Source organism: Triturus cristatus, chromosome 6, assembly GCF_964204655.1.
Source record: "Triturus cristatus chromosome 6, aTriCri1.1, whole genome shotgun sequence".
Lineage (NCBI taxonomy): Eukaryota > Metazoa > Chordata > Amphibia > Caudata > Salamandridae > Triturus > Triturus cristatus.
Window position 1 is genome coordinate 85635742 of NC_140589.1, and position 18626 is coordinate 85654367.

An 18626-nucleotide genomic window follows, 5' to 3' on the forward strand; every position below is an offset into this window, starting at 1 on the left:
CAAGCAAACCTGCCGAAAGCTGGAGAAGAACTGGCTCCATGAACGAACACCGGACAGCTACACAGCCCTCAAGAACGCCACTCACAGACACCATCACCTCATCAGATCTGCCAAAAGGGCCTCCTTCAAAGACCGCCTAGATAACAACGCACACAACAGCAAAGAGCTCTTCAACATCGTGAAGGATCTCTCCAACCCTAGCTCCAACAGCAACGACATCCCACCTTCGCAAGACCTGTGCGACGCACTGGCCACCTTCTTCCATCGCAAGATCGCAGACATCCACGACAGCTTCAACGCCACGACCGCCCCGACAATGACAGAGACCACCGCCCCCATGACCACCATCCGCACCAACCGCCTGCTCTCCTGGACCAACATCAACGACGACGACACCATCAAGATCATGAACACCATCCACTCCGGATCTCCATCAGACCCTTGCCCACACCACATCTTACACAAAGCCAGCACCACCATCGCACCCCATCTCCGGAAAGCCATCAACATCTCCTTCGAGACAGCAACCTTCCCGGAAAGCTGGAAGCACGCCGAGATCAACGCCTTACTCAAGAAACCCAAGGCGGACCCCAAGGACCTCAAGAACTTCCGGCCCATCTCCCTGCTCCCGTTCCCGGTGAAAGTCATTGAGAAGACCGTCAACAAACAACTGACCCACTACCTCGAGGAGAACAGCATCCTGGACCCGTCCCAGTCTGGGTTCCGCAGCAACTACAGCACCGAAACTGCCCTCGCCGCCACCGATGACATCAGGACCCTGCTGGACAACGGGGAACCGTGGCCCTCATCCTCCTGGACCTGTCAGCCGCCTTCGACATGGTCTGCCACCACACACTACGAACACACCTCCACGATGCCGGGATCCAAGAGAAGGCCCTGGACTGGACCACCTCCTTCCTCTCCATCAGAACACAGAGCGTCTGCCTCCCCCTCTTTTCCGCTCTGAAGCCACCAAGCCACCAAGATCATCTGCGGCATACCCCAGGGCTCATCCCTCTGCCCAACGCTGTTCAACATCTACATGGCACCACTCGCCCACGTCGCCCGACTGCATGACCTCAACATCATCTCCTACGCCGACGAGACCCAGCTGATCCTCTCTCTCACCAAGGATCCCCACACCGCCAAAACCGACCTCCACGAAGGAATGAATGACGTCGCCGAATGGATGAGAAACAGCTGACTGAAGCTGAACTCAGACAAGACGGAGGTCCTCATCCTCGGACCCAACACCTCCGCCTGGAACGACTCCTGGTGGCCGACCGCACTGGGAGCAGCTCCAACACCCACCCACTACGCACGCAACCTAGGGGTCATCCTCGACTCCACCCTCTCCATGACTAAGCAGGTCAACGCCGTCTCTTCCTCCTGCTTCAACACCCTCCACATGCTCTGCAAGATCTGCAAGTGGATCCCCACCGAAACGAGAAGAATGGTCACGCAGGCCCTCGTCAGCAGCAGGTTGGACTATGGAAACGCCCACTACGCAGGAGCCTCGGCCAAACTCCTGAATCGACTTCAACGCACCCAGAACGCCTCTGCACGCCAGATCCTCGACATCCCCCGCCGCAGCCACATCACACCCCACCTGAGAGACCTGCACAGACTCCCCGTCAACCAGAGCATAACTTTCAAGCTCCTCACCCACGCACACAAGGCAATCCACAACACCGGACCAGCGTACCTCAACAGACAACTCAACTTCTACACCTTCACCCGCCACTACGCTCCGCCAACCTCGCCCTCGCCACAGTCCCCCGCATCCGAAGCGACCTCCGGCGGCATATCGTTCTCCCACCTCGCCGCCAAGACCTGGAACACCATCCCCACCCACCTACGGCAGACCCAAGACCTGCTGACCTTCAGAAGACTCCTCAAGACCTGGCTTTTTGAGCAGTAGCAGCTTCCCTACCCCCAGCGCCTTGAGACCCTCACGGGTAAGTAGTGCGCTTTACAAATGCTATGATTGATTGATTGATTGACCTCCTGATTCAGTGGTGATTCTAGCGGCACGAAAATCTCACACCACCTCCTTCCCCGTTGCCATCTTGCATACTTAGAAATGCTGACCACCGGAGCAGGATCCGCTGTTCTTACGGGCTGACCCACCTCCTGATTCAGTGGTGATTCTAGCGGCACGAAAATCTCACACCACCTCTCCATCTGCTTCTTCTCCCCCTGATAAAGAGAGCAGAAAGGTGGATTTGCCAGGATGCAAGATTTGCAGCACGGCCCTCTTAGGGCGGTAAGACCGTGCCTTGTGGGATTCCTTCCTCTACTTTGCGGACCACCTCCCCGAAGAACACTGGCAAGACTTTCTAGAAATCGTCCAGGAGGGGGCTATGGTCTCGTACCAAGTCATTAGTGTGGCAGCAGACTCTTTGCTTCTAGCTGCCATGGCTACTACATTACTTAGGAGCTACCATCGATGTGTTGCAGAAAAATGTGTTTTTTTCGGAGGACCATGGTTATCCATTGTCCGAAAATGTCTCAATCTTCAGCGGATTACCTAGCCGTCAGTACACAGAGGGGCAGATTTACAAGTAAGAGACGCATCTGTAGAGATGTGTCACTTTCCCTGCGCCACCCTGAGAAACCCTTGCGCCACCATGAATATGCCGTATTTACAATACGGCGCACCATGGCGCAAGGATTGGCAGATGCGTCAGAAATTCTGACACATCTGTTGGTGCAAAAGGCACGCTTTGCTGTAGTTGTTTCGCAAGCACGACGCAATGCCAACAATGCATGGGGATGCCTATCCTCATTGTGCTGCGTCACTCATTATGCCTACTCCAAGCCGGCGTAAGGTTTTGCGCAGTGACGTCCTAGAAGTGGCGCAGTGAAATCTTGTAGATTTCACTGCGCCACTTCTACGAGGCTTATTTGCATGTGAAAGCCCACCCTGAATACATTACACCTGACACAGGTAAATTGTGACGCAGGGCCTTACAATGTGACGCATCTCCTTACATGCGTCACGTTGTAAATGGGCCACATTTTTACAGTGCCACCGCGTCACATAAAGTGACGCAACGGCAGTCCAATATGACGCAAGGGGCTTGTAAATCTATCCCACAGTCTCCTCCCTTCTCAGCTCAATGGCCTCCTGCATATTCCTGACATTCAATGCTCGCCTCCACATGCGTCATCTCCAGGAGTGCTTGGAGTACCAGTGGAGCCAGTTCTCAGGGAACTGGGAGGACAAGTTCATCCTCTCAATTCCTGCCGTGAAATCTCTCCAATGGTGGTGTTCCCAGAAGAATCTCCTGAGCGGAATGCCTGTCCACCAACTTCCACCAACACAGACCTTGGTCACTGATGCTTCCCTGCTCATTTGGGGAGCCCACATGGATTACTTACAGATACAGGGGCTATGGTCCTCGAGAGAAATGATGTATCATATCAACCTTCTGGAACTCCGGGGGGCGCTAGGAGCCCAAAGTAAAATGGCCACACATTAGTGCTGCTCTGCTGATCGGGCCTAAATCCTTCAAATATCCTGCATTTATCGCCGCCATCCAGCGAAAAGAACTCTAAATAATGAATTCCCCTGTGGGCAGTGAGTACAAATATGTGAAAAGCGCTGTCATCAGTGCACTGTGTTGCCCTATTTCTGTTTGCGGCGATGCAGCACAGCCTGCAGTCGATCGACAGTAAAATAGACAGCCTCAATCTACGAATGAACAGTATGGTGGCGAAGCTTGACAGACATGGCTTGCGCATCACTGAGGCAGAACAACGCATTTCACTGCGGAGGACCAGGTGGGGGTCGTTAGTGCATCGTGCGCACCAATGGAGAAGCTCCTGGCAGTAATACAGGCAAAAAACGAAGACCTTGAAGCTAGATCCCGGCGCAACTATCTTCGTATTATGGGAGTGCCTGAAACCACCAACACAGGCAAAATAGAGCTGTACGTCAAAGCCATGCTAAAAGAAATGCTGGGTGCGAAGCACTTCTCGAATATGCTGGTTGTGGAGAGAGCGCATAGATCCTTAGCGCCAAAACTGGTGCCTGGCGCCCCGCCGCACCCTATTGTAGGCAGGCTTCTAAATTATTGCGATCATGACACCACGCTAAGACTGGCAAGGGAGATGGGCACAACAACTGTGAGAAGTTGGCCTGGTATATGATGCTCACTAGTTAAAGTGATCACCTTGTACCATGCCAAGCAACCCTTATGGTGTGGTTGTAAGTCAACCTTTTCGGACTAGCTGCCCTAGTGGTAGCGTAGGCTAAGCAGTCTTTGAGGCTAAACTCGTGAAGCGTGTTAAGCCAGCTGTTTTACCAAATGCAACCCCCTTTTATACCAATGAAAGGACACCACACAGATATATATTCAAAATATATATGTATTTATTTCTCAAAGTAACCCCTAGTCTCTTTATGAGCACAGGAGCACAAATCGTCAAACAAGATTATCACAGAATACACAGAAGTTGCACTTTATATGGATAGGCCCTGGTGGCCACTCGAACCATATACTAAAATAGTGGTATAAGTACCACAAACAGAAAAGGGAAAAGGCCTAGGGCCTCTAGAATCGCTGGGCCTACAAGGAGCTAACGTCAGTTAGTGACCAGGAGGTCCACGGGTGGCGTGTGCAGAGCAAATAGTCACACGCGTGCTCCCATAGGTTTCAATGGGTGCGTAAAAAGTACAAAGTTACTGCAAAGGAGATCTTCCGGGTTGACTAGGAACTTAAGATTTGGAACACAGGCACTAGAGATGTATTACTACACTTGGGCACCGGAGTACCAGCTTTACCTCACCCACAGGAAGCGGGTGCATAGGCCTCAAAGTGCGTCGGGTTTCTTCTATCTGTTCCGTTGAGCCTGGGACAAAGATGCTGCAGGCGGTCGGTCCGGGAGAGATGCGGTGGATCCAAGGGTGGATCGGAGTTGCAGAAGACCTGAAAGCAGAGGGGACAGTGTTCACAGTCACTAGCCAGTGACCGGCGTGGCACCAGGTAGGTACCAGGCGATGTCGGGTGCAAACAGGTGATGAGGGGTAGCTTGTCTCCGCAGCCACGTGGTCCCTGAAGGTCGACGACGTCCAGGAGTCGCTCACGAGCTGTCCCACGCAGGCTCTCGCTGTCGGCGGTGTCGGCGACTTGGTCGAAGCAAACAAGCCTTGGCAAAAGCAATTGTAGGAGGATTCGGAAATCAGCTGTTGGTTCTGACCAGCAAGGTCAGAGGGATTGCTCCTTTGGAGAGGAGCAAGGGCCAGTCTGGAGCAACCAGACCAGCGGTGTTTTTCGTAGAGTTCGTCGCCAAGATGGCCACTAGCCAGCGGGCCAGCAACCGGTTAGGCGCGTCGAGTGGCAAAATGCAGAAGGGCCCCACGCAGATCGTGGAGATGCTGGAGGGCTCACCTTTGGTGCAAATGCTGCTCGAGAGTTGGGCTTCTCAGATCCCAAAGCACAACTTGGAGGGAGCCTCGGTTGTTGCACTTGTCAGCTTGTCGTAGTCGATCCAAGATGGCTGGCTCCACGTGTCTCGGTGCCTCCACGGGTCTCCTCTTTTCAGGGACTGTGGATCGGGCGGTGAGAGGTCTGGAGGTCCAGGTCTTGTCAGTCTCTGGGCTCGGGCTCCGGCGGGAGGCGGCGGCAAAGCAGACGTTGATTCGCTGGATGGTGCTTGCGTTAGCAAGGTGGTCACTCCCTGACCACAGGGGAGATTGGCTTCAGTCCTCTGTGCGGCAGAGCGTCGAAGTTCCCGTCTTCTTCTTAGTGTTAAGTTGATTCCAGGATGTCTGAAGTCTTAGGACACAGCTCCTACCTTTAAGCGGGTTCTAGGGGCCGGACTACCTGCTAGGTCCCTCCCTATGGGTGGGACCAGGAAGGGGGGTGGTTACACCCCCAATCCTTTGTCCAGCTCGCCCCAGGCCCGGGACTGGTGTGCCCCAGGACCGGTTTGAACTGGCATATGCACCGAGGCTCCTTGTGAGCCACAGGCATGTCTGGTTTCTTTCAAGCCCTACCTGACCAATACACAAAATCCTGTCTGGGGTGGTGCACGCACCTCCCCTGGCAGGAAACCCTTTGTCCACACCTCCCAAGCTGGAAGGACTCCCAGCAGCAGGAGGGCAGACTTGTGTCTGTGGTGGCAGCATCCATTTTGTGGAGCTGAGGCTATGTCTGATTTTACCCGGGTTTCAGGTACTGTACATGTCGTGTCCCTCTAGAAGGGTGGAATGCTAACCCCGTCGCCAGAATTGGCGAGGGGTTAGTATTCCAATTCGTATGACACCTTACTCGACATGTTTTGATAAAGCCAAACCAAAGATAGCATTTAACCGCGAGGTTCATAATGCACTTAAGAGTATATGGTATGACGATATCTGGAAACAGTAGAAGGAAGTTGTTCCGACCACTGCAGACAGGCTCAGCTCATGCCAAAGCACCATCTCACATGGAACCAAGCACTCTGCCTTCAGGATTGTTAAGGCCTGCCATAGGAGTGACTTATAGGTTACCAGGTGTCCCATTTAAGGTTAGGTATAGGTATACTACACCTAAGTAAGAGGTGATTACACCAACTTACCCCAGCTGAGTGATCAGCCAGTTGTGTCAAATTGTTAGGCCAAGCCCGGGGTGGCATAATACATGCTTCAGCCCCTGGCAGGCCTTGGGTACACCAATGCCCTGGGTACCTAGTGTACACTGGTACAGGGGCTGACAGGGTGATCCACTTCCAATTGGTTATGCACCTAGGGTGCATAGTTTTAATTTAGTAGAGAGAACAGCAGGCTGGGGGTCTGATTGGCAGGCCCACAGCCTCAATATGTCCAAAACCAGTGAAGCAAAAAGCAAAAATGTGGGGTGACCATAGGATAGCAGACCCTACTCTCCTACACAACCCCCCCCCCAAACGCTGGGACATTAAACTAGCCTTGACCAGTCTCGTCTTCATGTCCTAAGTGGAAGTACCTGGAGAGACCATCTGCATTCCCATGGTCAGTACCTGGCCGGTGCTCCACTGTAAAGTTCATCCCCTGTAGGGAAATGGACCACCTAAGCAGTTTGGGGTTTTCACCCTTCATCTGATTTAGCCACAAGAGGGGCTTATGGTCGGTCTGAATCTTGAAGTGAGTGCCAAACAAGTATGGCCTCAGCTTCTTCAGGGCCCACACCACAGCAAAGGCCTCCCTCTCAATAGCTGACCAATTCTTCTCTCTGGGGGTCAACCTTCTGCTAATAAAAGCAATGGGTTGGTCTTGACCATCTACATTAAGTTGTGACAGCACAGCTCCCACACCCAACTCAGAAGCATCTGTTTGGACAATAAACTCTTTGGAGTAGTCAGGACTTTTCAGGATAGGTGCAGAGCACATGGCCTCCTTCAGGTCATCAAATGCCTTTTGACAGCTTACTGTCCACTGAACCTTTTTGGGCATCTTCTTGGATGTCAGATCATTAAGAGGAGTCACAATGGACCCATAGTTCTTTTTTTTTTTTTTTTTTTTTTTTTTTTTGAAACCGTTTATTGCAATCTCAAATATATACAGGTATGGGCCTACAACCTTCCGGCCGGCCGCTAAAGTGACGAGAACAAATGAGAAACATACAATGAGGCACTTAGCTTTGCATAGACACTAGGGCAGGAGGTATCAACAACGCAGGCCATATGGCTCAGAGCCCGCAATACGGTTTCATTTTCTACAACACAACAACATAAATAAACACACACCCGCAAGGCAACCCTCGATCAAGAATGACAGCACGTGCTCCTCAAATGGGGGACCCCAAACCATCCACTGAAAACCCCCAAGAGGGGAAGGGAAACAAGTCCAGGACTGGGGGAACACTATGCTTGGAGCTAGGGAAGGGAGACAACTAAGGGGATGGAGCTGGTGAGGAGGGAGGCAACAACGGCGGCTCGCAGATATCCCCGCGGAAGGCGTTCCAGGGGCCCCATATCTTCACCCATGCACCAGGCTTACCCCGCGCCACATACACCACCTTTTCTCGGAACATGCACCAATCCATGTGTTCTTTCCAGGCCGACACCGCCGGGGACCTCTGGGATCCCCACAGCTGTGCAACGTCCCGCTTAGCCACCATATAGCCCAGAGTCACCCATCGCGTCTGCGGAACTGAGTAATCGGTCGGTTCCCACACATTCAGCAGACATCTCCTCGCCTCAGGCAACAGCGCGACATGCGTAACCGCTCGCAGGACCTCATGCACACCACGCCAGAATCGCTCCACCCTCGGGCATTCCCACAAAATGTGTAGAAAGGTCGCTGAGGCACCACATCCACGCTTACACAGTCCGTCCTCGGCATAGCCCATACGCAGAAGCCTTGGCCCCGTCATGTACACCCGGTGGAGTATCTTAAGCTGGACGAAACGAAGGCGAGCCGGGATGGCCACCTCCTTCGGAGAGGCCACCGCGGAAATCCAGTCCTCGTCGTCCAACTCCAGCCCATCGGCAACCCAGGCCTCGCGGAGGCCAGTCAGTAAGCCCGAGCGATCATTTATCAATTTCTTGTAAATGAGGGAGATCGTGCTGTCCGGAACATGGCCATCTAGCACTCGATCCTCCAGGGGGGAGGACTCCGGGATGGAGGCCACGTCTGGGAAAACGGAGCCCAGTGCGTGACGGACCTGCAGGTACCGAAAGTATTCACTGCCCCGCAGCTGAAACTCCGCCTGCAACGTCTCAAACGTTTTAAATCCTCCCCTCGTCCAGAGATCCCCCACTGTACTGATGCCTATAGTGTCCCACTGCGCAAAGCCCTTCGAGGTCCACAGAGAGCCCAACCTCTCGGACGCATACAGCGGTGACGCCCGGGTCAAACGGTCCTTCCAGCCCATAGCTGCACTAGCCGCGTGCCATACTCGCACCATCACACGCGTGGGTCCCGTCAAGCGGGAATCGGGCACACTAGCGTAGAGCGCTCGATTGTAGTCGCCACCGGGCAGGAGCATCTTGTCCATTTCAAATGCCGGGTTTAGGGCGGGCCCATAGAGGCCGTGATTAATTGCAGCTAACTGGGAGGCCCAGTAATACCGTTTAATATCCGGGAGGGCAATCCCTCCGTCGTACCACGGGAGCGTCAACTTTGCCAGGGCTATACGCGGCCTCCCGTCCCAGAACAGGCGGCGCTGCAGACCCTCCACCTCACGGAAGTAGCGCGCTGGGACCAGGTCCATGGTGTTCTGGAGAGCGTACAGGAAGCGCGGCAGTGACATCATCTTGAACAAAGCCGCCCGGCCGAGCGGCGAAAGTGGCAAGCGCCTCCAGCGCGCGACATCCTCCTTCAAACGCTGGAGGGGGGGAAGCAAATTTCGCTCGTAGCGGGCCACTGGGTCAAGCGTAATGTAGATACCCAAGTATCGAAATCCCTCCGAGGCAATCTGGATCGGACAGCCCCGCGGGAGGACAGGAGCCTCCCCGGAAAGCACATAGACACAGGATTTGGCCCAGTTGATGACAAGGCCTGAGTTACGGCCAAATGAGTGCAGAACATCAACCAGGACAATCAGTGATTTACGCGGGGAGGCTAAATACAAAAGGATGTCGTCTGCATAGAGAGACACGCGGTCCTCATATTCGGGGGTCCGGACCCATAGTTCTTAACAAACTTCCTGTAGTACCCAGTCAAGCCCAAGAAAGCTCGAACTTGAGTCTGGGTGGTTGGAGGGGACCAGTCCTTGATGGATTGTATCTTACTCTCCAGTGGTTGAACTTGGCCTCCACCTACAAGGTGGCCCAAATATACAACCTTACTCTGCCCTATCTGGCACTTTGTAGCCTTGATAGTGAGGCCTGCCCTTTGCAGAGCCTCAAGAGCCTTCTTCAGGTGGATCAGGTGATCCTCCCAGGTGGAGCTAAAGACAGCAATGTCATCAAGATATGCTGCGCAAAAGTCATCCAACCCAGTAAGGACTTGGTTCACCAGCCTTTGGAAGGTGGCAGGTGCATTCTTCAGACCAAAGGGCATCACCACAAACTGGTAGTGCCCACCTGGGGTTGAGAATGCTGTTTTGGCCTTAGACTCCTCAGCTAATCTGATTTGCCAATAGCCAGCTGTTAAGTCAAATGTGCTCAAAAACTTTGCAGAAGCTAGTTTGTCTATGAGCTCATCTGCCCTTGGAATAGGGTGTGCATCTGTCCTGGTGACAGCATTGAGTCCTCTGTAATCCACACAGAACCTCATCTCTCTCTTGCCATCTTTGGTGTGAGGTTTGGGGACCAGAACCACTGGGCTAGCCCAGGGGCTCTCTGAGGGTTCAATGACACCTAATTCCAGCATTTTATGTACCTCAGCCTTTATACAGTCCCTGACGTGGTCAGGTTGTCTGTAAAGCGTGTTCTTTACAGGCAGACTGTCACCAGTGTCCACCACATGGGTACACCAGTCAGTTTGACTAGGTATCAAGGAAAACATATGTGAAAATGATTGTAGAACCTGTCTACATTCAGTCTGCTGATGGGCAGTGAGGTTGCCTCCAAGGGTCACTCCTTCAACTGAGCCATCTTCAGGGTTCTGAGACAACAGGTCTGGGAGAGGGTCACTCTCTTCCTCCTGTCCCTCATCTGTAGCCATGAGCAAGCCCATGTCTGCCCTGTCAACATATGCTTTAAGCCTGTTAACATGGAGTACCCTGTGGGGACTCCTGGGAGTTCCTAGGTCGACCAAGTAGGTGACCTCTCCCTTCTTTTCCAGGATTGTATGGGGTCCAGACCATTTGTCTTGGAGTGCTGCTGGGGCCACTGGCTCCAACACCCATACCTTCTGTCCTGGCTGAAACTCAACCAAGACAGCCTTTTGGTCATGCCAAGCTTTCTGTAAGGCCTGGCTTGCCTCAAGGTTTTTGGATGCCTTCTCCATATACTCAGCCATCCTGGAGCGGAGACCAAGTACATAGTCCACTATGTCTAGCTTAGGCTTTTTGAGAGGTAACTCCCATCCTTCCTTCACCAAACACAGTGGGCCTCTCACAGGGTGCCCAAACAACAATTCAAAGGGGCTGTAGCCAACTCCTTTTTGTGGGACCTCTCTGTAAGCAAACAGAAGGCAGGGTAGAAGGATGTCCCATCTTCGCCTGAGCTTTTCAGGTAATCCTTTGATCATACCCTTTAGGGTCTTGTTGAATCTCTCAACAAGCCCATTGCATTGTGGGTGATAAGGGGTGGTGAACTTGTAGTTGACACCACATTCCTTCCACATAGCTGTCAAGTATCCTGACATAAAGTTGGTACCTCTGTCAGATACTACCTCCTTAGGAAACCCCACTCTGGAGAATACTCCCAGCAGGGCCCTGGCCACAACAGGTGCTGTAGTGGTCCTAAGGGGAATTGCCTCTGGGTACCTGGTGGCATGATCCACTACCACCAGTATAAATCTGTGCCCAGATGCAGTGGGAGGATCCATGGGACCCACTATGTCTATTCCCACTCTTTCAAAGGGGACCCCCACCACAGGTAGTGGTATTAGGGGGGCCTTTGTTGTGCCACCTGATTTGCCACTGGCTTGGCAGGTAACACAGGAGCGACAAAACTCCTTTGTATCTTCACTCATGTGAGGCCAGTGAAAGTGAGGGACAAGTCTGTCCCAAGTCTTGTTCTGGCCTAAGTGTCCTGCTAAAGGAATGTCATGGGCCAAGGTAAGAAGGAAGCCCCTAAATTGCAGAGGTATAACCAACCTCCTGGTAGCACCAGGCTTGGGGTCTCTAGCCTCTGAATAAAGGAGCCCTTCATCCCAATACACTTTATGGGTACCTTGAGCATTCCCAGCAGCCTCAGCAGCAGCCAGCTGTCTGAGGGGTTCAAGAGAGGGACAGGATAACTGAGCCTGCCTCAAGTCAGCCCTTGAAGGTCCCCCTGTCCCCAGAAACTCAACCTGATCAGGTTCAAGCTCTTCAGGGACAGTTCCTTCAGGGTCCTCTAGATCAGCTTCCTGGGAAGGCTGATCATCACTCTGAGGCAGGGGGGAAGGCACAGCCTTGACCCTCCTGTTCTTCTTCTTGGTAGGTGCTTGGTCCATTGTTCCAGGATCCAAGACCTGAGGTTCAGTGAGGCACTTTTTGGCCTGTGACCTGGTCACAGCAAGGACATGTGATGATATACCTAACATCTCTGCATGAGTCCTGTACTCCACTTCTGACCATAGAGAACTCTCTAGGTCATTGCCCAACAAACATTCTACTGGGAGGTCTGCACTAACCACAACCCTTTTGAGGCCAGTTACCCCTCCCCATGAGAAGTTAACAACTGCCACACTATGTGAAGTAGTGGCATTGCTGGCATTGGTCACCAGGTAGTTCTCACCTGGTATGTACTGTCCAGGGTCCACAAAGCCTGGTGTCACCATAGTGACACTGGCACATGTGTCCCTGTAGGCTTGAGCCACTTTGTCATTAATTAAAGGAGTCTGTCTGTACTTGCCCAGGTTACTGGGGCTCACAGTCAGGGACAAGTCAATGTCCCCATCACAGATCAAGACTGCCTGTGTCAGGGTTCTGTCTAAGTCAGAATCTCCTTCAGTTCCCATAGTGATTCCCACTACACCCTTTGTCTGGGGACCAACACTGCTAACAGTAGTACTGGGAGCAGGTGCCTTAGGGGCAACAGTGTTGGGGGCTCCACCCTTTTTGCAATCACTAGTCCAGTGAGTTGTATTCTTGCAATGATTGCACCAGGGTTTCTTTTGACCTTCTTTCTTCTTTTTGGACTGTTGTTGGGACCCACCCTCCTTAGAAGTAGTTTGGGGCCCTGTTGAAGACTTCTGGTCTTTAGGTTTCTGATCTCCACCCTTTTGGTCTGTTTTCTTCTGATCACCCCCTTGGCCCTGGTTCTGGTTCTTTTGCTTAACCCTGGTTCTGACCCATTTGTCTGCCTTCTTTCCCAATTCTTGGGGAGAGGTCAGATCAGAGTCAACCAAGTGTTGATGCAGTTGCTGGTTTTGACAGTTATTTAAAATCTGTTCTCTCATCATCAAATTATACAATCCTGTAAAATCAGATACCTTACTTCCCAGCAACCAACCCTCCAAAGCCTTAGTGGCACATTCAACATATTCAGACCAGTCCTGAGTCTGTGTCTTTTGGGTGTCTCTGAACATTAACCTGTACTGTTCAGTGGTTAAGCCTAACCCATCTACCAGAACACTCTTCAGGACTCTGTAATTTCTGACATCCTCTTCTCTAACAGTGAGGAGTCTGTCTCTGCCTCTTCCTTCAAAGGAGAGCCAGAGGATTGCTGCCCACTGGTCTTCAGGAACCTGCTGTACTTTGCAGGCTCTCTCAAGAGCAGTTATCCATTTGTGGATGTCATCCTCACTTTTGTAGGGGGGCACAACCTTAGACAGGTTCCTATTATCAAAGACCCTATCTTTGTCCTTAGGGACAATGCTGCCACCAGTGGGTATAGACCCACTCTCTCTAGGTTGCCTAGCTTTGTTCAGTTTTTCTTCCATCAGGGCTACTTCTAGCTCCTGCTTCCTTATCCTCGGCTGGGCTTCCTGCATTCTGGCCTCATGTTCCCTCCTCTGAGGGGTGGTCATCCTTTTCCTGGAGTGACCTTGAGAGCCTCTAGAGCCATGAGAAGCATTGGAGTCACCTGAGCGATTCCTTTGCCTCCCAAGCCCTGTGTTAAGTCCACTGGGGAGATCCAATGGGGTAAACCCATTGTCAGTCCCCAATAGCCTTAGTTTAGCTGGGCCAAGTATAATACTTGGCACTGGGCTAGTTCTCCCTTCATCATCACTACTTTCTGTATCCTCACCACTTTCCTCCCCTGTAGTATGATTCTCATCTAAGGGATGGCTATTGGAACTGGGTACCTCTGTAGCATCTTCAGAAGGGGGGCCTCCTGTTCCTGACCCTAAGGGGGCTAACTGGGAAGCTTTCCTGAGTTCTCTCTGATTCTCATCATTCTGTAAGAGTTCTCTGAGCTCAGCAGAGGTAGGGTTCTTGGGCTGTTTAAGGCCTCTAAGAGTTGCCAAATGCCTGAGCTCATTCTGATTAAGGGTAGCAAAGCTGGATGGTGCCCTCTGGGGGTCACTCTCAACAGAGATGGGTACAGTGGACCCCTCTGCCCCGGCCATTGCTCTTAAGTGTGGGTGGATGTGTTGCAATCTACCTACACTTGGGTTTACCTACTAAACCTATCTAGTAGTTGTAGTCAGGGTGTGCTACTCCCTTTGCTCTACAACAACTAAGTTCAGTAGAACTTATGTATATCTAATCTTGTTTTATATGTACCTACAGGTACCTATGTGATCTTTCAATTGGTAACCAAGAGATTACAATGGTAAAACACAGCAAGCTCAAATCCAACCGCTGCTCACCAATGTGAGAAGTTGGCCTGGTATATGATGCTCACTAGTTAAAGTGATCACCTTGTACCATGCCAAGCAACCCTTATGGTGTGGTTGTAAGTCAACCTTTTCGGACTAGCTGCCCTAGTGGTAGCGTAGGCTAAGCAGTCTTTGAGGCTAAACTCGTGAAGCGTGTTAAGCCAGCTGTTTTACCAAATGCAACCCCCTTTTATACCAATGAAAGGACACCACACAGATATATATTCAAAATATATATGTATTTATTTCTCAAAGTAACCCCTAGTCTCTTTATGAGCACAGGAGCACAAATCGTCAAACAAGATTATCACAGAATACACAGAAGTTGCACTTTATATGGATAGGCCCTGGTGGCCACTCGAACCATATACTAAAATAGTGGTATAAGTACCACGAACAGAAAAGGGAAAAGGCCTAGGGCCTCTAGAATCGCTGGGCCGACAAGGAGCTAACGTCAGTTAGTGACCAGGAGGTCCACGGGTGGCGTGTGCAGAGCAAATAGTCACACGCGTGCTCCCATAGGTTTCAATGGGTGCGTAAAAAGTACAAAGTTACTGCAAAGGAGATCTTCCGGGTTGACTAGGAACTTAAGATTTGGAACACAGGCACTAGAGATGTATTACTACACTTGGGCACCGGAGTACCAGCTTTACCTCACCCACAGGAAGCGGGTGCATAGGCCTCAAAGTGCGTCGGGTTTCTTCTATCTGTTCCGTTGAGCCTGGGACAAAGATGCTGCAGGCGGTCGGTCCGGGAGAGATGCGGTGGATCCAAGGGTGGATCGGAGTTGCAGAAGACCTGAAAGCAGAGGGGACAGTGTTCACAGTCACTAGCCAGTGACCGGCGTGGCACCAGGTAGGTACCAGGCGATGTCGGGTGCAAACAGGTGATGAGGGGTAGCTTGTCTCCGCAGCCACGTGGTCCCTGAAGGTCGACGACGTCCAGGAGTCGCTCACGAGCTGTCCCACGCAGGTTCTCGCTGTCGGCGTTGTCGGCGACTTGGTCGAAGCAAACAAGCCTTGGCAAAAGCAATTGTAGGAGGATTCGGAAATCAGCTGTTGGTTCTGACCAGCAAGGTCAGAGGGATTGCTCCTTTGGAGAGGAGCAAGGGCCAGTCTGGAGCAACCAGACCAGCGGTGTTTTTCGTAGAGTTCGTCGCCAAGATGGCCACTAGCCAGCGGGCCAGCAACCGGTTAGGCGCGTCGAGTGGCAAAATGCAGAAGGGCCCCACGCAGATCGTGGAGATGCTGGAGGGCTCACCTTTGGTGCAAATGCTGCTCGAGAGTTGGGCTTCTCAGATCCCAAAGCACAACTTGGAGGGAGCCTCGGTTGTTGCACTTGTCAGCTTGTCGTAGTCGATCCAAGATGGCTGGCTCCACGTGTCTCGGTGCCTCCACGGGTCTCCTCTTTTCAGGGACTGTGGATCGGGCGGTGAGAGGTCTGGAGGTCCAGGTCTTGTCAGTCTCTGGGCTCGGGCTCCGGCGGGAGGCGGCGGCAAAGCAGACGTTGATTCGCTGGATGGTGCTTGCGTTAGCAAGGTGGTCACTCCCTGACCACAGGGGAGATTGGCTTCAGTCCTCTGTGCGGCAGAGCGTCGAAGTTCCCGTCTTCTTCTTAGTGTTAAGTTGATTCCAGGATGTCTGAAGTCTTAGGACACAGCTCCTACCTTTAAGCGGATTCTAGGGGCCGGACTACCTGCTAGGTCCCTCCCTATGGGTGGGACCAGGAAGGGGGGTGGTTACACCCCCAATCCTTTGTCCAGCTCGCCCCAGGCCCGGGACTGGTGTGCCCCAGGACCGGTTTGAACTGGCATATGCACCGAGGCTCCTTGTGAGCCACAGGCATGTCTGGTTTCTTTCAAGCCCTACCTGACCAATACACAAAATCCTGTCTGGGGTGGTGCACGCACCTCCCCTGGCAGGAAACCCTTTGTCCACACCTCCCAAGCTGGAAGGACTCCCAGCAGCAGGAGGGCAGACTTGTGTCTGTGGTGGCAGCATCCATTTTGTGGAGCTGAGGCTATGTCTGATTTTACCCGGGTTTCAGGTACTGTACATGTCGTGTCCCTCTAGAAGGGTGGAATGCTAACCCCGTCGCCAGAATTGGCGAGGGGTTAGTATTCCAATTCGTATGACACCTTACTCGACATGTTTTGATAAAGCCAAACCAAAGATAGCATTTAACCGCGAGGTTCATAATGCACTTAAGAGTATATGGTATGACGATATCTGGAAACAGTAGAAGGAAGTTGTTCCGACCACTGCAGACAGGCTCAGCTCATGCCAAAGCACCATCTCACATGGAACCAAGCACTCTGCCTTCAGGATTGTTAAGGCCTGCCATAGGAGTGACTTATAGGTTACCAGGTGTCCCATTTAAGGTTAGGTATAGGTATACTACACCTAAGTAAGAGGTGATTACACCAACTTACCCCAGCTGAGTGATCAGCCAGTTGTGTCAAATTGTTAGGCCAAGCCCGGGGTGGCATAATACATGCTTCAGCCCCTGGCAGGCCTTGGGTACACCAATGCCCTGGGTACCTAGTGTACACTGGTACAGGGGCTGACAGGGTGATCCACTTCCAATTGGTTATGCACCTAGGGTGCATAGTTTTAATTTAGTAGAGAGAACAGCAGGCTGGGGGTCTGATTGGCAGGCCCACAGCCTCAATATGTCCAAAACCAGTGAAGCAAAAAGCAAAAATTTGGGGTGACCATAGGATAGCAGACCCTACTCTCCTACAACAACGTATCAAGGAATACAGGTTGCATTATTCCCGACTTCACGGCGTCAGTGCAGCAAGCAAGTCAGGAATTTCCTCCAGCGAAGAAGAAACTACAAGCGCTGAAAATTCAATATGCTATGCTGTACCCGGCACGACTCCGGATACAGCACATAGGAAGGGCTAAGATTTTTACATCACCAAAAGATGCTGTGCAGTTTGTGCGCCAGGTGGAGCGGCAGGAGTCCTCAAGAGCAGCAAGTGATGATGCGGACAATGAAGACTGCGATGCGCTGGTTCTGGTAACGTCAATAAAATTGTTGTCTGTTGCAGGTGGGGATATTGCTGTCCGATTTTACTGTTTTTCTGAACTGTCCTTTTGTTCTATGACCCAGTATCTATGTTGCGGTGTGCACTACAGATGCTGAACATCTTGAGTAGTTGAATTTTCAATGCTGCATCGAACTGGTCATGTTGTGCTGATATGTTTAATTGTTCTGCACTCCAAGATTGCACACCGGTTAAGGGACAATTTAGCTGTTTTGATGACATATGTTATATGGAACAATATATCTAACAAACTAGGCAGAAGAGAGGGCAGGTGCGCATGTGACAATAATCGGCATGCATTGTGGATGCTGCGATAGATGGATAATGCCCTTGTTCCTTTAATAATACGATGGACATAAATTATAACATGAATATACTGGTTCTGTGGTAACACTTTGGACAATTACTACAAATGCTTGAGTGTCTAATCTGTTTATACCAATGTAAGAAGACTGTAACTCACTTGCTAGCAAATATATTGGAGATCTGCTGGATGGGGGTTTCTTATAACTTCCCGGACCCCCCCTTGTTACACCATGGGGGTTAGACGGCCACTGGTGTCCCCCTATGAGGGTATACCCCACGTTGATTTCAAGATATTATAGAACACTGTGTTAGGTATTTATCTCTTAGATGAGAGGCATGATGTTTTTGCATATGTTCTTATGTTTCTAATGGGACTCCTTAGCAGAATTGGGATGCTGAAGTGGGTCGGGGGTCTGGTTGGGGAACTTTATCACTACACATGCTTGAAAAACAGAGTACACTTGATGAGAATGGTGCTTAGGAAGTTAGATGACACAGGTACATATGTCGATGCACTAGACAGCGGCAAAAATGACAGGTAATAGTGACAATCTCATCAAATGGATAACGTGGAATGTCCGTTGTCTCAATAACCGGAAGAGGACATAACATGGCAAGTGTTGGCCTACATAGATCGGCATAATGTTCAGTTAGCTCTACTGCAAAAGACTCACCTTACTAAACATACGGCAGAGGCAATTGCAATTAGATGGGCTGGTCTGCGTTTGACATCTTCATACTCTGCTTATGCAAGGGGGTAGTGATATTAATTAAAAAGAATGTACCCTTTGACCTCCTACATGTAGACGTGGATGAACACGGACGCTATATAATAGCGCAGGGTCAATTATGTGGTACACTGATGACTATTGTGAATGTCTATGGTCCTAACATAGATGATACAAACCAAAGTGGTATGCCGGTAATTGTATATGT